The sequence below is a fragment of the Hippopotamus amphibius genome, chromosome 6, assembly GCF_030028045.1.
Source record: "Hippopotamus amphibius kiboko isolate mHipAmp2 chromosome 6, mHipAmp2.hap2, whole genome shotgun sequence".
NCBI lineage: Eukaryota > Metazoa > Chordata > Mammalia > Artiodactyla > Hippopotamidae > Hippopotamus > Hippopotamus amphibius.
The window spans coordinates 60,107,584-60,124,317 of NC_080191.1; the positions used below are offsets into that span (position 1 = coordinate 60,107,584).

Here is a 16,734-nt window from a genome sequence, read left to right on the forward strand (position 1 = left end):
TGCTATAGAAAGAAGAGTATTCCGTCTTATTTGGCATATGTAATTTCCAGATCTAGTTTGTGCCTGATAGAGCCATGTGTGTTAGTGAGCTATTGCTGTGTAACAAATTACCCTAGAATTTAGTAGCTTAAAACAACAAACATTTATTACTTATAGTTTCTGGGTCATAAATCCAGTGCAGCTTAGCCGTGTCCTCTGGCTCAGGGTTCCCATAGGGCTCAATCATGATGGGGCTGGGACTGCTGTCCTCTTAATGCTTGCCTGGGGAAGTGTCTGCTTCTAGGCTCACTCATGTGCCTGTTGGCCAGCGGCCACCCTCATGAGCTTTGCCCCATGAGCCTCTCCATGGGACGGCTCACAGCATGACATCAGGCCTCCCTCAGGGAGAGCCAGCAAGGGACAGTGAGCACGGGTGAAGGTACAGTCTGTTTTGTAACCTCATCTTGGAAGTGATGCCCCATCACTTTTGTTATTTTCTAGAAGTCACTAGGGCCACCCCCACTCAAGGGGAGGGGCAGTACCAGGAGACAGGGATCACTGCAGCCATCCAAGAGGCTACCTACCTCTTGGGATGCCGTGTAAGGACTTTTTTCCATGGAGTTTCAGATATAACGATTCTAGGCATCAGAAAGCATGAAAATATTGCCCCCTCTAGTCCCACCGCTGTTTAGTGGCTGAGGGGGATGGAGTTTCCTGCCAGCTAAAGCCACGGGGCCGGTGACTGGTTTCAAGATGCTTCCCCTTTCCACACACACCTCTCTCTCTCATAGACTTCTCGGGAATTGGCCCACTCACCCCGCCCCTTCCAGTGGCTACCAATCGCTTTTCTGCTTGAATTCCTGTCTGAGCTTGGAAGCCCACCTTCCTCCCAGCCCCACTGTCCTCTGAAGCAAATGTGCAGCTCACAGAGGCTTTTACTGTAAACTGTGGGGAAGCCAGCTGGACTAAACCAAAATGAGGAACCACAGGGAAGTGTGGAAAATTACTAGCAACCCACACAAGTGCAAGACTAGCTCTCACAGGAGGAAGGGGATAATATTTAGGGGTAATATAAGCCCAGAGGCTCTGCTGAAGGTCTTCCACACAGTAACTCATCAGCCTTCAAACCAACACTACAGTAGGGCTGTCGTCCCCTGTAATTCACATCATTCCAGTTTAATCCATGAGGACACTAAGACTCAGGCGAATAAGCCACGTTGTCGAGTTGACAGAGCTACTGCCAGACTTAAGATCAGAAGCCAGTCAGTCTGATTCCAGGCTCAAGGCCTTCCCACAGCGCCTTGGAACTTTCCCTGGTGGCCTCTAGACCCACCCCCCGGTTCTGGTGTGGACGTGGCTCAGGATCTTGTCTTAACTGTCAGTCTACTCCGTCTCACCAAGGTGAAGTTCTCAGATTCCAGGCAAGGCTGGGGATGGGATGGTGCCCTCCTCAGTCTCTTCCAGAACCTTCTTCACACTCAGGTTTGCCTCTTTTTCTTCTTCACACCAAAGTCCTTTCGGCATTTTGGTGTCTTGCCCACCCTCAGGCTCGTGGACAAAGAAGGGGCTTCACACTTGCCCCTGCTCGAGGACTGTGTGAACCCACCTTTGGTTGGACGGATGGGTGTGCACCAAGGCTCCGCTGGGGGGCTGGTTCCACTCCTGAGACCTATGCGCAGAGCTCATGGCCAAGTTGTTTAACAAGGGCTGGAGGCACCCACTCCACCTGGCAGACTCTGGCTTCACTTGCTGGACACGGAGAGGCCCCTGGGGTGTGGGGGAGGGGCTAGGGCAGCGCGCGGAGCAGGGGACACCGAGGCCCCAGGCAGCGTCTTCGCAGCCCGCTGGAATGTGTACTCCATGTAGGTAGATGGATGCACGTGTACCTCCCTGTGTAAGAGGAGAGAGCAGTTCATGGGACTTTTGGGGGTCACAAAGCCCTTGGAGAATCTACGGCGCTTCTCCCCGCAGACCGTGAAGCCCATAATCTCCAGGTAAGGCATGGCGTGAGTAAGGCTCGCCCTCTTCTCCCATTGCTGGGAGTCTGCTGAAGCCTCCGCCGAAAGCCGGTCACCATCGTCGTCATCCGGGCTGCTGCCTGGGCGCCCCTACCTCCTCCCAGACCCTCCTCTGAATGAGAGGCTGAGCTCCAGCTCATTTGTGGACCAGCCACGATTGATATTGCTTTGCTCAGTTTACCCGTTTTCCTACCCAGACATCCTATTCAAGAACTCATCTCGTCAAAAAAAAAAATTGTCCTTTTAAAGCCTGCTGTTGTATTTAGACAACATTAAAACCCATCCATGTGTGCAGCCACACACATTCCACTCAGGGAAGAAGAGGAGGCAAAACCCAAACTGATGGAAACTGCTGGTTGAAAAAGTCTTCAAGAAACTGGCCAGAATAAGCATTACAGCCAGGAGATTTTTGCCCCTGAGCGCATAGGCATGACTGGGGTGTTTAGAGCCTTGTTTTTTGGGGCCCCTCTCGATGGGCTCTCCTACTCGACGTCATTCCGTCTCACAGGTGCTTAAGGCGTGAAGTGATGGTTTTCTGGCAGCTGCAGAACAGCCCTCTCAGGTGGGTGTCTCTGGAAATCGAAAAGACCATCCTCAGAATGTGACAGCTCTTTTGGGCTGCACTAATTCTACTGACTGTTTAAACCAGCTGCACAGTGTGTGGCATCAGCCCGGCTGAACGAGGACTTAGTCCCGTGGGAGATGATGCCTTCTGATCTTTCACCTTCTACACTGTATTACTCCCCGGCTCCCTGGTTGATTCTCCAGCTTTGCCATCTGCTGGGCAAAATTCAAGGAATGTGGCTGCTGTCACTTAATTTATTATACCTTTCATGATAGTAACATCTTCCAAAAATTCCATCAGGGGAGCCAGGCATGATTTCCTTTGCCTGAATCCCTGCCGGAGAATCTCTCATTAAATATGCTTTTCCCAGATGTGGCTCCACTGTATCCCTTAAGGTTGTTTCCACGATTTTCCCTGGAACTAATGAACACTATTCTGCCTTTTGACCTCCTCTTTTTAAAAATTAATTAATAGTCATGTTTGCTGCTGGGCACTCCTCAGGAACCTGTTCTATTTTAAAATGAACTGAAAAGATTTTTATCTCAGAAGTGTGTGGCTTAAAAGAAAACAAGAGACAACCTGAAAGTTTAACCACAGAAGTATATCGTTGGAAAAGCGCAGTTGGGTGAACGAGGTGGTTAAAGCATTAACTGGCCAACAAGAACATGGTATTTTTCCATTTTTTTCCAATGAGTTCAAAGAGGTTCATAAAAAGTGTATCATTATACTTAGTAGTTTCCAGTAAAAATACTCAGACTTCCAGGTGTTACCTGGCACCTGCCACCTAAAATATTCCTCTGAGGTTCTTTGTCTCACCTGCTTCACAGGAGTGCATATCACAGTGTGTTCAGTTCCACACTGGCTTCTTAGAACTTGGGGGCTTTGGACTTTCTGCACCCCACCCTCTTCTCACAGGAAGCAAGTTACTTCTTGAGCATAACCTGGTGATTTTAGGAAGCTTCTCTTTTTTCATAAATGAAAATTTAGCTTTAGCAGTTACATCCATCAAACTCCACCCCTCCACCCCACCCCACCCCCGCAATATTGAAGCAAAACTAACTAGTACTATCTTTGTGTGGCATAAGGGTATTTTGAAATAACAGGAGCAGTCTTCAGCATTCTGTGTCAAAGCTTGGTTAGCAGGGACTCTGGGAATACAAACCCTGTTCTACGTAGAAACTATGGAGCTGGTTATATAGCAACTGGAATTAGGAAGCAGAGCCCAAAAGAAATAGTCTTGACCTTGGAGCGCTAAGGTGTTGCTCCCTCATTAGTTTCACTGAAGCTCAGGGAGCGTCCTGAGCGGTGGATGTCCCTGGAAGTGCAGAAACCAAGTGGTGGCCTGTGCCCCTTCCCTTGCGTCCCACACATCAGTGGCCACGACTCTCCGCCCCTCACAGCTGCCCCACACCTTTCCTTGGACGGAGCGGCCACTTCCCACTGCTCCCGCCCCACGTGTCGGGGCTCCAGCCCCTGCTCACAGCAGTCAGGATCCTGTGTTTAGCTGTGTTTTTGGCAGGACAGAGAATCGTTTCCTTTCCTGCCCATCTGCTGGCAATCCATCATTGAGAGGTGCCATCACCCCTGACTCCTGAGCCTTCATTCACCCCAAACTGGGCAAGGCACCTTCAAGCTAAATCAAGTTTCAGGTTTTCTAGGCATCTTAGTTACATATAATGAGGGTAATTGGGATCATTATAAAACGGTGGAATCTTTTTAAACCTGTGTTCTACCAAGAAAATGTAGAGGGTGCGAATCAGAACTGCAGACCTCATTGGGGTATAATTGAGATAATGTGCCGTGTACATGGGATCTGAAGACAGCCACATCTGATTTGAATGCTGATTCTGAAATTTACTAGCTGGGTGGCCTCAGTCAAATTAGTGAGCTTCTTAGGGCTTAGTTTCCTCATCTGTAAAATGGTCTCAATAATACCAAGGTCATAGACTTTTTGTAGAGAGTACACAAAATATGGTATCTGAAACTATTTGAAATACAAGTACTCAATCAAAAAAGGTAAATTTTCATCCTCTCCTTGCAGTCTCCCTGTCCAGCTGCCTGTTACTTTAAAAACTGTGTAACCACATCTGTGTCTAGCAAGGGCGGACCTTCCCTCTGTATCTGTCTGTTCTGACCTTGCCTTCTAATGGGCTGGATAATTACATAGTAGGAGTCCTCCCCACCATGAGGGAAGAGAAATGCATTTTTTAGTGCAAAGGCACTTGCTTTACAAAGAATAGTCAATACCATGGGTAGCGTTTTGGTGGGGAAACAGAATCATCTGTTAATGAACACTAAGTGCTGCCCATTTAGACAAGGGGAAGAATAAATCTGCAGCCCCCAACAGCAACCCAGTATCCCAAAACGCCTAATGAATTTCATGTTGTTCACTTTCCTGCCAATTATGCGCTCCTGAAGCTGTCTCTACCCAATGGCCTCCAACTTGGTGTCAGAAGGTTCATGGGTTTGTTCATCTGCTCACCTGATTTTGTTTTCATTTCTCTCCTTTTGGGAAAAAGTTTTTTTCTTGAATGCATTTGTAGCATTTTTCTTCTCTAGTCAAAACCATCATATTTCCATTTTATATAAGTATCATGTACTATTTTTCAAATTATGGTTTCTCTACTATTGAAAACATTGTTTTGTGAGTTTATGAGTGAAATAGCTTAACTATCCAGACTCATATGCATCTCTGTCTAAGTGATTGGCTGCTTCTAACCTGTATTTATCCTCTGTTATCTGCTTCTAAGAGGTTTGTGATGATGACTATATTAAAAACCACTCTTCAATTCCTCTGAAATCTTAGGGAAATATTATAAAGGAAAATTTACTTGGTAATTCATCTTCCTTTGTGAAAGGGAAAAGGTGCCCTCTTTCTCTTCCAGGGATGGGGGAAATTAATGATGACATTTGGGCGAAGAGAGCTTTAGCAGAGTAGGAGAGAGCTGTTGGCAGGAGTGGAGAATGCACGGAAATGAGTGCCTGCTCATCTCCATATATGCTTTCTTTAATTTTTTCAACTACAAATCGCCTTGCAGTTCACCACCCACAGCATGCACCCAGGTCTCTCAGGTCTGCTCTGATGATTCTATCAAATTCAACTCAGCAGACGTTTGCAGAGTGCCTACTCTGCAGCAGGAGGTGTCTTGGGGCTGGGGATACAGCAGAGACTATAAACGACCTGCAAAGACCCCTCCTGCTGGATTGCCCCTGCAATGGGGTCCAGGCCAGGTAGGTCTGATAAGGCTCCGTCTCACCCCTTGTCAGTCAACCACAGAAGATCTGGAAATTGTAAATACAGTGAAGGGTTTTGAGCTCCATGTCCTTGCTGACACCCTTCCTCTTTGCTGGTCTAACTCCTACTTAGCCATCAACACCCCACCCAGAAAACCTCTGATTCCATCCAGGCCCACTGAGCTGGTCCCCTTCCCTCATACGTTGTCTTTATCTCTGTCATCTAACTTGCTATTTTGTTTGTAGTTTACTGATTTCCACTCTGTCTCTCCTACTGGACTGTGAGTAGCTTGAGAGCCAGGATCTTATCTTGATCTTGTAGCCATCCCTAGCATTTGGTCCAGTGTGTTGGTGTGTAGCAGGTCCTCAATAAAAGTGTGCGGAGCGACTGAGTGAAGGAATGAATGATGCTTGGTGACACGGAATAACCACAGTATCCATGGTACTTGCTCTCTATCTTTGTAGAAACTTTCCAAAACTCACGCAAAGTCCAAAATGTTCTGAGTTATTGCTTCCTCATAACACCCAAGACCACTTTTTACAGCAGTAACTTCTGGATATTGGCAGGAATGGACTTAGCCCAGTGTGATGGGCGGGGCCGGGGCACACTCCATGGCAGAGGCCTCAGAAATGTGTGAAACCTTGTTCACTCCTTTACCAAACCTGGGAGGAAGACTGAAGCCCTAGGGGTGGAGCTGCTCAGAGCTGGAGCACTGGGAATAACAGCTAGCAGGAGGAAGGAGAAAACAGCCTGCACAAACAACGATTATACACTGAATGGTACCAGCAGCACCACACCCAAGGAATCCCTGAGCCACATCCCAGCAGAGGGCCTGATGCCCTGAGGGTCTCGGGACGGGAGCAGAAGGCTCACTGATCTTCACAGTGCAGTCTAAAACAGCACAGTGCAACTTCATCCCATAAAGGTTTCCTTGAACACACAATGATTAAACTAATTTGTATTTAGTTGAAAATGTCTCTGGGTTGAATAATCCATTCCCCAACGATGTTTGTAACTGAGATACCCAGGCTTTGGGTTCAAATCCAAGAACACTGCTAGTGTTTCGGGGTTGAATTTGTGTAGCATTTCATCCCTTCTCATTCCTAAAGATCCTCGTCCCCTTCCTGCTACCCTTGGACTCACCCCCGACCCAAGGAAAGGAAAGGGGAACCTTCAGTGAGTTTGAGGCTCTGGATCTCCAGAGGGTTTGCTGGGGGCCTGTGTCTGGTGCCTATCTCTTTGGGGTTGTTTTTTGTTTTTCACTGTGACATAGGGACACCAGGGTATGGTTGTCTCTGCCTTTAATCTATAAATGTCCAGTTTAAGATAGAAATCCACAGGGATGGCAGAAGAACTGCCTCCAGTCACATTCCTGTAAGAAATTGTGTATAGACTCAAGTCGAGATGGGAAGTAACTTGAGTTTTGTATTCTTCAATGTACGATACCCTAGACCTCAAAACACACCGATCTGATGAGAGGCAACCTGCAGAAATCAAGGACTTTAGCCTTCTGAGGTTTTGCTCTAACCTGGAATGTGCATTATTGTCAAGCATCTTTTTTATTGATAGTTGATTTTTTAAAAGCACAGAGACATTTTAATATTTTGGCAATGCCCACTTTTTTTCAGTTTAATGAGTATTTATACACTTATTTTCAATTATATATTTTTCCACTGCAAAAATAAGCCATGTTTGAAAAAGAAATTTTGGAAACTACCAAAAAGCATGTACGCACAAAATCACCTTCACACTTTTCACCATGAAAAATGAGGTAATACTTTGGGGCATATTTTTCCAGTTATGAATAGAAATGTGTATTTGAAACCAAAATGGCATCATCCCAAGTCTACTTTGTATCCTGTGTTTTCAGTTCATTCGACAGATAATTACTGCAGGCTACCGTGTGCTGGACTCAGTTCCACGCACCATGGGCTACATCTTTGAACCAAGTGGACAAAATTCCTCATTGCTTGGAGCTTTTTTTTTTTCCCTAGTGGGAGAGTCAGACAGTATGAAAGTGAATGTGTACATTCTGCCAAGTGATGGAAGGAAAAGGAGAGCCTGGAAGGGAACCCAGAGGGCAGGCGGTGCTGGAGGTAGCAGGGCTGTGATTTTACAAATCGAGGTCAGAGAAGGCTCTGCTGGGAACGTGATATTTGAGCAAAGACTTGCAGGAGGTGTGAAGCTCTGCGGATCTGCGGGAACAGCATTCTAGGCAGAGGGCACAGCATAGACAGAAGCCCTGAGCAGAGGCCTGCCTGGAATGTTCCACGCGCCACAAAGGGGCGTGAGGAGGGACAGAATGGGCAAGAGGGTGGAGTGGAAGGTGAGGGATGGGGTGGCCTGTGGGGCAGGAGGGGGGTCGGGAAGCTATGGCTCTGGGTGCACCCGGAGGGTACTGTGCCGAAACCCCAGGCTGCGCCACCTCTGAGTCAAAGCCTGGGTCCGAGAACTGTGAAGATGTTTTAGGAGTCCTTTGACCAATTTATTTCACTCACATTTTAAAAAATATATGTGCACCATTGGTGTGTGATTTTAAAATTGATGTCTAAATCAATCTAAAATAGCTCTTTCAATAAGCATAAAATGAAGATTCCCAGTGATTAGAGAATATTGTTTTATTTGGCAACCTCTTCCTTAATGGTACATCTTAAAGTTGGCTACCTTAGATTTGATGAAATCAGGAATTACGAGTAGAGCTGAAGTCCCAGTAAGACTTTCCTGTACAAAGTTGTCAAAATGGAAGGAGGGTGGACACCCTGTCAAATGTAAAACAGGATCAGAAGCAACCATACCTTGGAATTCTGCTTACGGCCAGAGCAAATCCCGGCTCTCTCCTCTGGCCCCTCTATATAGAGGCCTCACCCAGCACACACTCCCAGCGTGCCCCAAGGCGGGGAACTTCCCACAGGGACCTCTCTCATCCTGCTAATTTCTTACGGGTCCAGGATGCACTGAAAGCAAGACGATGGAGTTACTGTGGCCAATTAGTTCAGCAGCCATTCTCGCTCTGAAAATGACACGAACAATCATGTGAGTTAGGACTCTAATGGATGTATGGTCACCATGCCTAAGTAATCCCGTTGGGTCATTAAAGAGCCAGTTGGAGGCAGAGAAATACTGGCTTTTCTCCCCGTGATCCACACACTGGCCAGAAACCTTTGGCTTCTTGAAACTTTACATCAAACTCAAAAATCACGTGGCCAAAAACATTTGAAACACCACAATTTTCCCTAACAAGCCCTTGCACATTCTCAATAGTAGATGGGGAAATGGGGCTGTTTCCACACTGTGATTTGAAGCCTGTATTTTTAAACTACAACTTCCCAGTTTCTGGGTCTGTAGCTGGACCTGTCTGAGTGGTCTGGGAGGCCCTGAATTAAGAATAATGACACCGATTTTGTCACATAGCTCCACAGGCTTCAGGCGAGACTGTGCTGTATGGAGACATCCCCGCTGTAACCACATCTAGCCAGGAGGTCTGCGGGGAGAAAGCAGAGTCATTAGCAACTGTCCTCTCCCCTGTAGGGAGAGTTTCATTGGCCTTCTTCCCTTCATAAGCCCGAAAGCTGCAGCTCTCGTTGAGAAAGTAGACATAGCCTGCCGTAAAGATGAGCCGCGGAGTCTCTGATGACACCGTGAGTCATTGTCACGGTCCACACATTTCTACGTGGAGTTCTCCTCTCCCTGTCCGTTCTCTCTGCGTTTGAGCTTTTCCTCCCAGTCTCTTTTTGTTATATATTTTTCTCCTTTGGTCCCAGCGTTCATTTATTTAAACCCCCTCCTTCCGTATAATATTGATAGATTCATCGCAATGTGCAATTGCTAAGAAAGGGCTTTTCAAACACTGGGTGTTGCTGTAGGGTGTCTCGCGGCGGGTGGCACTCTATGAAATCATCTGGTCTTTCCCATTCTAGGATTGTGAGTGGATGTTATTTCCGAGTCCACTTTTTTTCTCTGTCTCCAAGTAATGTGCTTATCTTTGCCCTGTAGTGGTACATTTATTTCTAAATATGTGATTAAGGAACAAATCATAAAAGTAATGGTGTTTATGTCACTGCCTATAAATGAAAAATACAGTTATTTTACAGTGATTCACATGAAAAGGGAAAAGATCATTTTTACTACTGCCCTCACAATGCCACTCTGTTATTATTTCAGATGTGTGAGTCATTGGATCAGATTATTTCATTTTATGATCATTTGCCTTATCTATTTAGTATTGAAATGCATTGCAGTCCAGACACTGACGTTTAAAATAACAGCTGAACTTTGTGATTTCTGAAATGTAGAAACCTCCTTCGTTAAGTGTAGCATCAAGGAAGCAAGGCCACGCCCCTCCCCTTGGTACCAACTTTAATTGCGTATGTATAAAGAATAGTTATTCTCTTGTTTATGCTTTCATATGTACAGGACAGAACAAAAATGTCAAACATATGTCATGTTGTACTCAGGGGTCATGAGCTATAATTAACGAGGTTTTTTTGGTATGCATATTCATTTGCAGGCAAAATATTAAAAAATGACTCAAATTGTTTTGCTGTGGGAAAAGAGACTCTACTTTTTTGTTGTTCTTATGCAATATTAATACTATTATACGTTTACTATGTCTTTCTGCTCACCTTCCTACCATTTCAAAGGGTCAGTCATGGCCTGTGGGCAGGTAGATTCTACATCTGTTATCAATTGCAGAAGATTCTCTACTTTTTGTTCCAAAGGCCACTTGGTCTTCATGTCTCTGCTACGTCTTGTTAATATTGTTTTGTTTTTGTTTTTTAAGTAAACTAATCTTCTCCCAAAGAATATCCTGTGGAGAAACAGAGAGACCTAGCTACCCAATAATGAAATCCAGATTTCTTATCTGAAATGTTTAAGAAATTAGTTTAGTCCCAGGATTTTCATCCAAGTAATCAGTTTTACTGAGAGTAAATTATAACCTATAAGCCAGTTTCTAAATAGAAATACAGAATTAATGAGAGTATTGATTCTGCAGTGTCAATATCTGTTTGATGGTAAAATAATTTTGTCATAATTAATGACATAATACACTAATTGCATAGCCTCAGATAGTATAACATCTAGGAAATGGTTTCACCCTTCATGTATAAACATCAAAATACAAATAATTATTTTTCCTAAAGTTTTGAGAAGATTGCTATCAGAACTGAAAAAATTCCCTCTAATCTTTTGGCAATGCTGCATTTTCTAATTATTACTGGAAGGACCTTTCTTTACCTCTAATGTACAGTGAGTTGACAGTTTGCAGTAGGTATTTAATCATCATATCTAAAGGCAAATAGCTCACTGATGTATATGATAGAAGGAGGATTACTGTATAGGCTTTGCATCATGATAGCATTTGTTTCATGTGGTGCTAAATTAGCTCATTTCTCTTATGTTATGAAATGCATGCTTTCAGATTCTTTCTTTTCCTCCTGTCACTTTCCCATTGAGCTTTATGAAGACTAAGATGCTCGTAGCCTGTTATCCACACAGCTCTGGGTTGTATGTAGGTTACAATTCTTCATACCCAAAGAGGACTGCGTTTGGTGTTTATATCTTTGGCAGCTGCATCATCAGCTTGTATCAAATCCAGGCCCTCGGGGGAAGGAGTCTTCCTCATCACAGATGGCACTCAGAATTGGAGAGCCCATCCGCAGTTGCTCAGAAATGTGAAGGAGCCGTTTTCAAGTTGTCTGAGCTCAGGCTAAGAATTTTCTTTGCCGCTTGCAGCGCTTCGGGAATTAAGTCATGCCAGTTACTGTGGGTTGGCTGAGATTTTCCCACCAGTCTCGCCTCCTTCCAGAGGTCTGGTGATCACCTTCGTGGGCTGGGCCTGCTTATTGCCTTGTCTTTACCAGCAGGACTGCAGATGCTCTCGGCTTTTTCTGAGCAGCCGTTCGAAGGTGTTTGTGCAGCACTGATCTCGTTGTTTGCTTGGGGGCCTGAACTCTGCTGCTTTTATAAAGAGCAACGTCTAAGACTTCAATGAGTAACTCAACGTTGTCGTGTGAAATACAGAGGCTCGTAGGACGGGCAACTGTCACAGAGCACCTAGTATTGTCCAAAGTTGTACCAACACATGGTGCTTCATCTGCTAGAACTTTAGAGTGTGTTGCGCACGCTCAACTCAGTGTGTGCAATCCCACCTTTTCTGAGTGGTGGAAGCATCCTGGACAGGGCAGATCCTTAGCACCTGTTTGAAGGAGGTTACGAGACCTAGCAAGCTTAGAAGATAGAGAAGCAAGTTCTGGACACAGGGTACATTGTTGATGTTGAGAATATGGCTGATTTGACTTTCCTGCTCTTTTCTCTGTTACTGCAAAATTCAGGGAATATGTCCCATTCATTCAATTACTTGACAAGTACTTATCACATACCTGCCCTGTGTGAGGCATTGTGCCCGGTGCTGTGAAGGACACACGCTGCCCAGGGCCCTGTCTCACCCTCCAGGACCTCCAGTCCAGTGAAGTTCTTGAGGCATGTCCACAAACAGCCACAAGTACCATTGAGAGAAGCAAACAAAAATATTACGGAGGTTTAGAAAAAGAAGCCAGCCCTTTTGCTTGGGGGTGAGCCAAGAAAATCTTTTCACCAGGTCTTCATGGGACCTTGAAAGTTGGGGCGGCTTTAACAAGCCAAGTTGGGGGTGAGGGCGTTCCAGACATCAGGGCTGGGTGGCAGTCACCTTTCCGGGAAGGCCAGGGGTCAGGGTTGCTGTCTCCGTACGTGTGAAAAGGGGGGTGGGACAGGGAATGAGAAGGAGAGACCGGAGACCAGGCACAATGGGGAATGGATGCCAGAGAATGAGCTTGAAGGTGATTTGGCAGGAGAAGGGGAGTCGTTGCAGGCTCTGAAGTAGAGACGTGGTGGCGTGGTTGGGGCAGCCTGAAGTAGGGCAGGCATAGGGCTGAGATGGCTGTTCTGCTGTCCCCTGGGTAGGAAGAGAGAGCCAGGGAATTCAGGGCAGTACTCCTGAGGTTCCTGAGAGTCAGGGAATGGGGCCACAGTGAGGTGGAAGGATGGGACTCAGGGCCAGAGGAAGGCTGCCTCCTCTCTACCCAAGAAGAGGGAGAGAGGAGATGGGTACCCCCAGGGAAGTGCACTTAGGCTCTCTCAGGGGCTGCTGAAGGACTCACAGACTCCAGAGGGACCGGTTTAAACATCTGGTAGACCCGGAGAGTGCAAAGCTGCCTTGTAACAGAGCTTCCAAATCAGTGCCTCCGGCCCCCCTGCCTCCTGCCCCCATGTCTCTTCTTCTCCAGCCACAAAGGGGCCAGAAACTGCAGTTGGCCAGCTGGGGAGGGGCAGGAGGTTTCACACAAGACCAAGTTAGAAGTTTGCACTAGTAATTGGGATTGTTACACTTTGAATTACTTAATGAGACTGTCTGCCTCTTAAAGTGACTGAAGGACTTCCTGTTACCTTCATCTCATGACCAGAAAAGTCTTGATCGATCTGGGTTTTTCACAGGGTGGTAGGCATTTGCCTGTCAACTAGATTCCTCGGTCTTCCTCCTTTCATTCAACACTCAAGTGCAAACAGCTTAAACTACAGTGTCTTATCTCTGCCATGAGAACGCACCAGGGGACAGAAAAGTTAAGGTAAAGATATTGATCTCTAATTTTGAACATCAGATATTAGCAAGGGCAGCAGGCATCCTGGATGGGAGGTGGGGAGAGGCGGGTGGAGGCAACAGGAGGCCCGAAGCACCATCAGCCTGGAGGAGTGGGTAGCCCCACATACAGTGCACTTGGGACAACGAGAAGCTGTTTAGGACATGGCTTACCTCCTGCTCTGGGCAAACTCTGAGGTCAACCAATTACATCTCAGAACCAAAAGGGAAAAAACAAATACACCATAACCTAAGATCTACTAAATCAACCCCGCAGGAGGATTCCAGCAGCACTGAAGTATCCATCCTTGGAGAAGCCAAATGGAGCTAAATAAATTCCACCCCTAAACCTCCAAGGTGGATCACATCCTACTGACTGGTCTGTCCAGGTCATATTGTCCAGCTGTGACCCGGGTGCAACTGCTTAATAACTGTTCCAATTGTTTCTTATTCAAACTCATTAATAATTAGAAAGAGGAAAAAGTTGGCCTGTTGTCTTCTCTGCCTTTGTTCAAACAGGCATTCTTCTGTTGAGTTCTGAATTTAAATTCTGGAAAAATTCTCCTCTACACAATTGATCATTTTCCTAACATTTAAAATAAATAAATAAATAAATAAATAAAAGCCATCTAGAGTAGATTCTTTTAGACTAAAATAATAATAATAATAAGGCTAATCTATATAAGTAGAAATTTATTAGTCTCAGGGTCAATTTTATGCCTTCAATATGGACTGTGTTTATTTCTGAGTGTAGTATACTAGCACATTTTCAAGGCTCAATACAATTTCAGGTTGCTTTTTATGTAACAATAAGAGTAACAAAGCTATTGTCATATTTTATGGCACAAATACTTTTTAATGTTTAATTTTAGAGTTTGAGTTCCTTGCTGTTAATCTGACTGATATCACAGTCAGAGATGCAGTCAATAGACTTGCAGCGATTGACATTTACCACCACCTCTTCGCAGGAGCTCCCTGTCACAGTTCAGACATGCTCCATGTAACATAATAGACGTGCCTGAAAAGTTATCTGTTTCTGTAGCCCCGGGCACTGCACCATATCCTAGCGCTGGGAGGCAGCCACAGGAACATTTCAGTGCAGTGTGAATGGGATTTTGTTGTCACTTTATATTGAAACTGTAAAGGGAAGATGGTCATTTCCTGACAAGACTTTTATTCTCTACGTGTGTCAAGTTGAAATGCAAGTTCTGTGAGAGGCCGTAGGGCTGGCCTACATGTTTGACTGTATTTATTTCCCAATAAAAGAAGGGCTCCTAAAGGCAAAAACAAAAAACAAACAAAAAAAACCACACAACAAAAAAACAGGAGGCACCCCAGGAGGCACCATCTTTTAAGTGTTTTCTTTCTAATTTTCAGGACTAGTGGATTTCTATTGCAGGAAAGTGTTTCACTGGAAACTTTTCAGTACCTAAAATTATAAAATCAGATTTTTAAGGAAAACTGAAAACTCACTAGAGAGTATTAATTATGTTAGTGTTTGTCTGAAAAAACTCTAGGAAAAGCAATGACTTTTTTTTTTAATTTTCTCATCTTTACTGGAGTATAATTGCTTTATAATATTGTGTTAGTTTCTGCTGTACAACAAAGAGAATCAGCTATATGTATACATGTATACATATGTATCCCCATATCCTCTCCCTCTTGAGCCTCCCTCCCACCCTCCCTCTCCTACCCCTCTAGGTCTTCACAAAACATTCAGCTGATCTCGCTGGCTCTGCAGCAGCTTCCCACTAGCCATCTATTTTACAATCGGCAGTGTGTATATGTCAGTGCTCCTCTCTCACTACGTCCCAGCTTCCCCTTCGCCTCTCCACCCCCCCCCCCCACCGTGTCCTCAAGTCCGTTCTCTGTGTCTGCATCTCTATTCCTGCCTTGCCACTAGGTTCATCAGTGCCATTTCTCTAGATACCCTATATATGCGTTAGCATACGGTACTTGTTTTTCTCTTTCTGATTGACTTCACTCTGTACACAGTGAAATCCATTGGATTAAAAAAGTCCTTTCCATAATTAAAGCGAATGCTTTCCCCAAGGGGGTTTCTTCAGCTTAGACTCTCTTGTATTCCTTTTTTCCACAGCAAGTTCTGTATGTCTTCTCCTCTTTGCCAAATTCACTTGCCTATGAGAATCTCTGAGGATGTTCAAAAGGCTCCAAGTGTCTGGGAGTCTGGGCAGCGAGGGGACATTGCAACAGGAATGACAATAAACAGTGTGTTATGGTCTCCCATGAATCCTGTGAAAAGAAGTCACAATAGGCAGTCCAGCCCAGTGTGAGCTGATACTTTCTGTTGTTTGCTCTGTTCTGTTTCTGCAGGGGAGCTGGTGTGGGAAAGATGAAACAGAAGTTAGAAATGTCATATAGATTTGTCTCTCTAAATCAGGTGATTCTCTTGGAGACAACAGTCCACCCACCTGGCAGGAAATCTTACCTAGTCATGTTTGGGGTTGCTCTTCCATCTTCTTAAAGTAGCTGGAAAATCTCTGGGTTTCTGCAGAGCAGGCGATTCAGGACTTGGTTTTTCATTCACAGTAACCACTCCACATAGACCTGTCCGAGTCGCCAGCTGCTTGAAAATTAGATGTTCTAGCATGCCTGATGCTGGTCTCGGCAAATGGGACCATGGCCAATGGTCCCCGAGGCCTGGGTACTTGCCAGCGTCCCCTTACCATCCCATCACAGACTTCATCGCCTCCCTGCAAGCGCCGCACAGGAGTAGCCGGTTGTTCCCCACACCCCAGGAATGCTCCCCCTGCTCACCTCTGGAGCAAAGCTTTCCAACCTTTTCTTCTCCAGCTCCCTCTCTTTGTTTGGTCTTGAGTCTCTGGAAGAATATCCCCTGGTGAGGGAGACCATCTAGGAAGCGCTTTCTGCTCTGGATGTTACAATTCCATAATTCCATGTAGTGCTCCTCGACGCCCATGGTGTTGCTGAGTATGATGGCAATACACTGACCATGGTCATTGCAGGGCCATCCTTCGCTCGACTCCAGGCACTGAGCTAGTTTTCCCTCCACTTCTCACCACCTCTGCAGAGTCAAGGGGCAGTGACAGTGGGACAGGGTGGTGCTTAAAGCTGCCCTGTTTCCTGGATCCCCGGAGCCGGCTGTCATAGACGTCAGTCTGTCCCAAGGGCACCTCTCCCTGACTCATCACAGCCCCTGCTGCATGTCAGTTCACTCACTGCAGGACAGTGAAGGGGTTTCATAGAATCGAATTGGGCCATGTTCATCCGTTGGTAGCTCAAATGCCTTCTGGAAGAGCCTGAGACTATTATATTCCAGCTACCTAAATCCTTTTAATCC

The 16,734-nt window shown here is 45.6% G+C and overlaps 1 protein-coding gene across 3 annotated transcripts in view; it reads left to right on the plus strand.

Moving 5' to 3' along the window:
• The window catches only part of ZDHHC14 (zinc finger DHHC-type palmitoyltransferase 14), a 260,634-nt gene that overhangs the window by 136,507 nt on the left and 107,393 nt on the right, over positions 1 to 16,734 (plus strand). The window lies entirely within an intron of this gene.